The 8,027-nt window shown below is 35.6% G+C and overlaps 1 long non-coding RNA gene across 2 annotated transcripts; it reads right to left on the bottom strand.

Moving 5' to 3' along the window:
• Window positions 1–6,448: 6,448 nt before the first annotated feature.
• LOC115437773 (uncharacterized) lies at window positions 6,449–7,791 on the bottom strand. 2 transcript variants are annotated; one of them, XR_003937979.1, is made up of 4 exons: window positions 7,713–7,791; window positions 7,475–7,572; window positions 7,156–7,361; window positions 6,449–6,461 (listed from the first exon to the last, which is right to left on the bottom strand). It is a non-coding gene; the product is annotated as an uncharacterized LOC115437773 (long non-coding RNA). The 2 variants fall into 2 exon arrangements; XR_003937978.1 differs by lacking the exon at window positions 6,449–6,461 and having other exon boundaries at window positions 6,731–7,361.
• Between the last annotated feature and the right edge of the window lie 236 nt (window positions 7,792–8,027).

The following is an 8,027-nucleotide window of genomic DNA, read 5'->3' as shown; positions in this document are numbered from 1 at the left end:
AAAAAAGGGCAAGAGCTCATGGTTGAGAACTGAGAATTTTTCCATCAGGCTTTTGTTAATCTCCCCATCTGCCAGTGTGAGAAAAGCATTCTCTCCTTCTGTGACCCCCCAACTCCCACTGTTTTTGTGCCATAAAGCGATCCAGAAACCTTCCTGTGAAATCTTAACCCAGCAGCACATGAACACAGTGGAAAGGCCAGTAGATCGCTGCCAATCCTCTTGGCAGCATTTTTTTTTGTTTACAGTAATTATGTTAATTTATCAAAATCAGCAGCGATAATGATTCCTTGATGTTAAAATTCCACACAGGACCTTCAGTTTTTGTAAATATCTGTCTCATAACACCTATTTTTTTCTTTATCTAAGGAACTGAATTGCAAATTAAATTGCAGACCTTCACTACACTTGAGAAAGAAACGGAAACTTCCGTCCTCTGAACTATTTCTGCTTTCAGACCAGTAGCTTTTGTACTCGTTTGGCCTCCTTCTCTCTTCTCTGCTTGATGCTTGCCTCCCACATTGTGTTGAAGATGAGTCACTGTGGCAATCCAACTTTCTGATTGGTGGCTGATGGAAGAAGAAAGACAGACAGACCGAGGGAGAGATGTCCTGTGGAGAGCTTCATTGAGTGGCAGAGCAATAGAGCACAGACACCTTCAAGAGACTTCGGTTATATCAATAAAATAACTGAAGAATCAACCACTTCCACTCGCTTCATCTCTTTGTGGGTAGATTCTCAAAAAGCCCCCTAAAAGCTGAACGGAGCATGAATGACTTACATGTGTTATATATGAACAGAATAAGGTTCTTCTTTAACCCAGTTTGTGCTTAAGGACTACAGACTGGACCGAGGATAAACTACTGTATGAATCACAGCAAAATTTGAGCTTATTTCGTCACAATATGCAGTAGTTATGTAACCAGTGATGCATGAAAAAGAGATTATTACTATTTTAGGATGGTTACAGTTCATTTGCATATTGTGTCAAATTAAAATGTACCCGTTGTCAGTCGAGCACATGAGGAAATCCACATCTCCTTCAGACTGACTGACAGAGTGTCTCTAATCATGTGTGACACTTGGAATTAGGCATACGCATAACATCGACTCAAATAGATCCATCTGAAACTGCATTGGGTGCTTTTGACTGAGGGTCCTTATGGCGCCAATGCATTGATGCTTTTACCAGTACTACTTAACCCTTAAAGGCCCAGTGCTACTTTTATGACAGTTCCCAAATGGATTTTTCTCTCTATTTTAACCATTCTTATGTGATGTATCATCATTTATTATAATATTATCCTCTGTATTTTATATTGTTAGTTAAAATCATACATTTTCCTCTATTCAACTCATTGCTCATGTAGATGTTCATAAAAGCTAAAAGAGTAAATTCAGAGGTTATTATATCCTCCTGAGACCCTGCAATGCATTTTTGTCCTCTGTAAGGGACAAGAGTTTGACAGATTTATCGACAAAAAAACAAACAAAACAACGCTATCCAAGGCAAAGTTCAGTCCATAAAAATTTTAAAAATGCATCTGAAAAAACTGTTGCATTGGGGTGTTTCAAAAAAGGCAATTTGTTCTTTCCTGGGTCTCAGGAGGATATCAAAACAATGAAAACTGAAGAAAAGAAGTGACTTTCAGCAAAATCTATCATGAACTGAGCATAAACCAAGTGTCTCCATCCACTGTCATTGATCCAACTCCATGGGTTTTACTGGTAAATCAATGCTGTAGAAGATGACGGTGTTTCTATGGTAACTACAGAGCGTCCGAATGTCCGAATGGGTCATATTTGATGACCATAAAAAGATGACAAACTGTATTTTACATCAGTTATTTACATGGATTGATAGGATTAGTGGATCAACAGGTGTTAAAACATTTTAGATCAGTAGATGCTTTTGGTTAATGGCAGTTGTTTGGGTCTTTATGGGCTAAAAACACAGAGAAAACAATGACATGAAGTCATTAGGAACAAACTGATGGAAAAAGGAATGTAAGGCTGAAATACTGAAATAAAACACATTTAAGTCATTAATAAGCCCTGTCTCTATTAATATCATAGTAGAAGCAAACAAATACGAGCTGATTCACAATAACAAACGAAGAAAAACATTGCATGAAAAACTTCATATGGCAGTTAACCTTTTATAGGGCATTCACTGAATTACTCTGAAATTTGAAATTTCAACTTCAGTGTGTTTTTGGACATCGTCATCTACCCCCTTGTCGGTTGATGTGATAACAGTCTCCTTCCTCTTGCCATAAAACTTCCGAGCAGCACTTGCTAAAAAGTAAACATATGCAAAAAAACCAGTTATAAGGTCATAAACTGACAAAATCACTATTTACAGCTTTAAAATTTCTAAAAAATCTCTTTGAATCACTGTATAGTGTTATAAAAACATGTTTTTTGACCTCACTGAGGCATAGGATTGGCCTTATATTTAATGTGTGTAGAAATTACCAAAAATAGTCACTTGCCAAATAAAACATTAAGGACAATGCTCACTTCTAAAAGTTTGATGTATTACATTCAACAATTCAATCTCGCAGTGTCAGCTCTTCTTGTGTTATTGTCCAGTTTCAGCTGCTGTAGATGTGTGACTTACTGTTTTGGTGAAACTGGCATTTTCAGAAATTCACAAGAGCTACAGCAGGGAAACGTTTACAAAATAAAAGCTCTGGTACTCAATAATTGGTTTGTCTCACCATTTTGTTATAATCAAAGTGTTGTTTTTGTAGAAAAGCACATTGCAGGAACATTGCAAATGTCAAAATGAGATTTCATATTAAATACAACCATTTCTATTAATAAAACAGAAAATGTGAAATGAAGGTCTGACGCTAATGCCAGCCTCCTTTAAATAAAGGCCAGGCGCCTCCTGCAGAGGAGGTAAATAAATGCCACACAGTATTTTATTAGAACCCCAGGGACAATTCTATATTTGTTATGTTTTTTTTCGACTGAGCCGATATTCAAATAACCCTTCAGCAAATTATAATCCAGGAGGTCTCTAAGGAAACTCGACTTTCTGAACCTCCCCATGGCCCTGTTTTCAGGCTTTAGAACTGTGGTCAATCATTACAGTGAGGGGTGAGCAGGTGATTGACAGCTCTAATGACATTTGTACCCCCAACCACTGAAGGAAGAGATGCATTCTGATTATGTCATCCCTCCATTCCTTCACTTACTCCTTCTGCTTTACAGTTAAAGTGAATACATTCTATTGTAGGAGTAACATGGAAAAGAAACAAATGACTGCTTATGATAATGAGCGTATCCTGAACCCCCCCCCCCCCCCACACACACACACACACACTGTCGACCAGCCTCCACCGCTCCAACGAGCTCTGGAGCTTTACTCGGCAACAGCGATGGCACTGGAACCATTGACGGCAACAATGATGGCAACTGATACTGGCAATGTAACTGGGAATGAAGTGGCAGACCGTTGCCCTTCTCAACCAGAGTACCAGTACCGCGAATCCTACGTACTATGTAGTACACAGTCAAGCTTTAATGCCCGTCCAGGTAAGATGTACACCATATAAAGGATGATTAATGCTGAAGGTGGCTGTTACTGAATTCTTATTCACTCCAAATAAACCCCATTAGTAAATGATTACTAGAGACATTATTAATGGCTTACTAATATATAAACAACATTTTAATTAATGCTGAATAGTACATACATAATGATAACTAATTCCATGATTAAATGTTTATTAACACTTAATAACTTAGTAACTAACTTTGAGTAATAAACATTGATTAACTGTTTATTAATATATTAAGTAATATGTTACCTAATGCTAAGTAATGCATGATAATGATGGTTAATATATATTATTAAACCATAAATTAATGCTTAACAACGCACTAACTAATGTTAATTAAGGACTCTTAATAAACATTAACTAACTGCTTATTAATATATTAAGGAGTATGTTACCTAATGCTAAGTAATGTATAATAATGCTTGTTAACGTATTATTAAACCGTTAATTAATGCTTAAAAATGTACTAACTAATGTTGATTAAGGACTCTTAATAAACATTAACTAACTGCTTATTAATATATTAAGGAGTATGTTACCTAATGCTAAGTAATGCATAATAATGCTTGTTAACGTATTATTATTAAACTGTTAATTAATGCTTAAAAATGCACTAACTACTAGTAACTAAGGGACCCTTATTGTAAAGTGTTACCCCTCATTCTAATAAATAAACACTTGGACTTAACTCATTACACAGAGCCAAATTGATTGTTCCGCAGGGCTGTGTTTTTCCCAGGCCAAACGATGAATAGTCCGAGGCTCAGATTGGATTTCACAATGTAAATTAATTTCTAAATAGCAAAATCCATATGCAAATTTTTTATTTTTTTTTTTGCTGGTCTTCTCTGCTGGTATTTGCCACAAGGAAGAACTGTTATTGAAGGCTTTTAATGTACTGGTATTTATTTGATGTAGTAAATGGATTGTCCATTTGCAGTTTCAACAAATCTGTCTTAATCTGTGTATAAACTACCCTGCCTCCCAAAAATATAATCAACAGTTTGTCTTCATTCAGGGTTTTATCACAGTATTAAAATCAACTGTAGGAAGGTAACCCAGGCAGACTGTGGAAAAATAACTCTTTTCTTGAGACTTTCATTATGAAGTTTCTTAAAAAATATATCAAATATGGATGTAATCAGTAATATAGTGTAAGTGAATCTGCATAGATATAATAAGCAGGAGTCAAACTGACTGCTACTTTAATACGACGAGAGAAATATAATTTAAAAAAATTAATTCACTGAAGCACCTTGTCATCAGGGAAATGCATGCCCTTCACAGATATAATGAAGTAGACATAATTATGGCCTGGGCCAAAGTTCCAAGTCCTTCAATATTTTTACCTTGAAAATATTGAAGGAATAAAATAAGTTTGCTGTCTTTTCTGTAACCTATGCATCTAATTCATGCACTAGACTAATGTAAGCAGGTACATTGGACTTTCATATAAACCTGTTAATTTGGCTAACCAAGATTTTTTCCCCCTCCACACAATGACATGTTATGACCTGTATGTGAAATGAAAATGTATGTGAAAATGTGTAAAAGAATTATCAGATCATATAGGTTAAATAGTGCCGAATAAATATAAGAAACATGGGTGTGGGTAACATTTTTTATGTGTTATATAAAGGCAAACAGACCTCTAAGACTACGAACCGCTAGATCAGTGAGGTCCAATCCACTCATGAAAGGACGTGTTCTATAAAACCAACCAAACCTCCATATTGGTGCTTTTACAAAAGCAGAAGAAAAAGAGGAAGTTTATGCGGTTTATTGTAGTTAGTTTCAGGTTACAGAGTGGTCATTTTGTCTTTTTTTGTGGGACGGTCTGGGGTCTGGTCTCCCTCACAGGTCCATTGCTTATGTCTCCCATATTTTACTATATTTGTTTACTTCAGAGTTCCAGAATGTATTAATGTCGCAGTAATGTTGAGGACCTGCATTAAGACGCACTTGTCAACAGAGGGATTGAAAGAAATATCTGATTATTTTTATAACTGCAAAGAGTTCAGTATGGAAATATGGGATGTTTTATGGATATGGGCACCTGGCTCTGGCAAAAAATATCTATACCTCACAGAAAGCATAGGGTATAGAAAGAACTACAAAATGTCTACATTTGGTCTCCTTCATCATAGCTGACATCACAGCTGACAAAATGGGTTACAAACAACCAGAGTGAAATGGTGTAAATAACAGTAATTTGATAAATAACTTCATTTTAATTCCAATTGTAGAATAGTGTTTTTTGGAACAGTTTTACACATATTGACTTGTATGTGACATGCAGAGGCCTTACAGAATATGATGCACCGCTGCAGAGTGAACTACCGGACAGAATAGAAAGTAATTAACAGGATTTCAACATAAAGCAAAAACAAAATAAATGTAAAATTTACAATTTAACAAACCTACTGCGTGCTTTTAAAATATATTAAATATATTATTTCTTTGAGTTGCCGATCTTGCCGATGCTTATTTGTCATTGATGGATTTCTCACAGATATTTATTTTCGTCTGTTCATAATTTCTTGAATTTTTGAAACTTCTGTTGAAGTTATACCACAAACTAAAAACAAATCATCACTTGGAATAATTCAGTTAATCTCTTCAGTTTGGTTGTTTACACAAATGAGTCAAGTTTTCAGTGTAAAACAATCAGTAATGAAATAGAACAAAGTACTTAACTTTCATACATAACTTACATAACATAATTATCAAATATCATGGGTTATTGAGTTAATTGAGTATTTCCATTGCACATAACTTTTTACTTATTCTGTTACTCTACTTCTTAGTCAGACATTGTACTTTTCAAAGTCACATTTCAGACTACAGTTTATCATCCTGTTTCTGTCTAACGTACCCCCAAATAAACTGAACCTTATAACTGTATTCCAACTCGTGAGGGATTATACCACAGAACATTTTACAAACAGTATCATGTAAAGACACAGTTTTTGATCAATGTTGGAAGAGGTTTTACAACTGTTGCAGTAGCATTAACTACTTCTTTGCTCACCACTTCACACTTAAACACTAAATCTGCAGTTTCTAAATCTACAGTTTGTTTTGGAGGCCTTGAGAAACACTTGAACTGTGCAATTTAACCCTTGACGGTGATTGTAGCATTATGAAAGAAAAAGGTTTTGTTTGAGATTAATCGACCTTGTAAACCTGGAGATATGATGAATAGATAAATAGACACCTTTATAGGTTAATATAGAAACCTGCTTTACTCTTTCAACTTCCAAAACAGAGCATTGACCATGATTGTGGATTTCATTGTAATAAATACTATATTTTTTTCAAATTATATTCAATTATTATTGTGTAATTTTGGGTCCAATATGTTAAATAAGATAAAATGTAAAAGAATCATCAGATCATACAGTGAAATAGTGCTGAAAAACTATTCCAAACATGGGTATGGTTAACATTTTTTATGCTATATAAAGGCCAAATCAGGAGTTTTGACAGACCCCTGAGGGTTAAACACCATCTTCCACTACGAACCACTAGATCAGTGAGGTACAATCCACCTGTGAAACTACATGTTCTATAAAACCAACCAAACCTTCATATCAGTTCTTTTACAAAAACAGAAGAAAAAGATGAAGTTTATGCGCTTTATTGCAGTTACAGTTTCAGGTTCCAGAGGGGTCATTTTGACTTTTTGTGGGAGGGTGTGGTCTGGGGTCTGGGATCTGGGATCTGGGATCTGGGGTCTGGTCCTGCTCTTCCTCATAAGTCCATCACCTCCGATGTCGTCTACACCCATATCTAGAAACATTAAGACAGAATCTTTTAACACTGTTTGAATGTAGAAGAATGATTTCATGATGTGTTTTTGTAAATGTGGGTCCTAAAGAGACAGGAAGTGGATTTGTACTGACCTCTGGATCTACTGGTTGGAAAACAACCACAGGTGGATGGATGGCCCCATCAGACAGGCCTCCTCCTTCACAGAGGATCTGCAACACTGTTGTCTTTGCTGAGACACAGTCAAAATAAGACCCAGCTTATCCAGTGTGACACCCACTGACACACAACAAGACAAATGTACAACTGTGGTGGACATTCCTGATCAGGGACTCAGAAAAATGCATCTTCAGAGACAAAACATTGACTTACATTTAGAGATGATGTCATTCTACTATTGTTGATCCAATCCAAGTTCATTTTGTCTCCTCACATGACTGAGCATTTATTCATCCTGCTGCTGAAAAAAAAGAACAAGAAAGTTGAAGATTAAAACATTGCACTATATTAACATACAAGTAATTTATTATATTAATAACATTAAATATTAAATTCAACTGAACACATGACCTAGACCCGTGTGGGTCCTCGTTTCATCGGGTCCTGATCTGTGGCTGGTCTGCATCAGGACCTCTCTGCTCTGCAACAAAAATTAAGTGACAAAATAAACAAATAACCCAAAAACTA

The sequence above is a fragment of the Sphaeramia orbicularis genome, chromosome 17 (genome assembly GCF_902148855.1).
Source record: "Sphaeramia orbicularis chromosome 17, fSphaOr1.1, whole genome shotgun sequence".
In the NCBI taxonomy this organism is placed as follows: Eukaryota; Metazoa; Chordata; class Actinopteri; order Kurtiformes; family Apogonidae; genus Sphaeramia; species Sphaeramia orbicularis.
The sequence above is the reverse complement of the archived record's forward strand: the minus strand, read 5'-3'. Positions and strand labels throughout refer to the sequence as shown.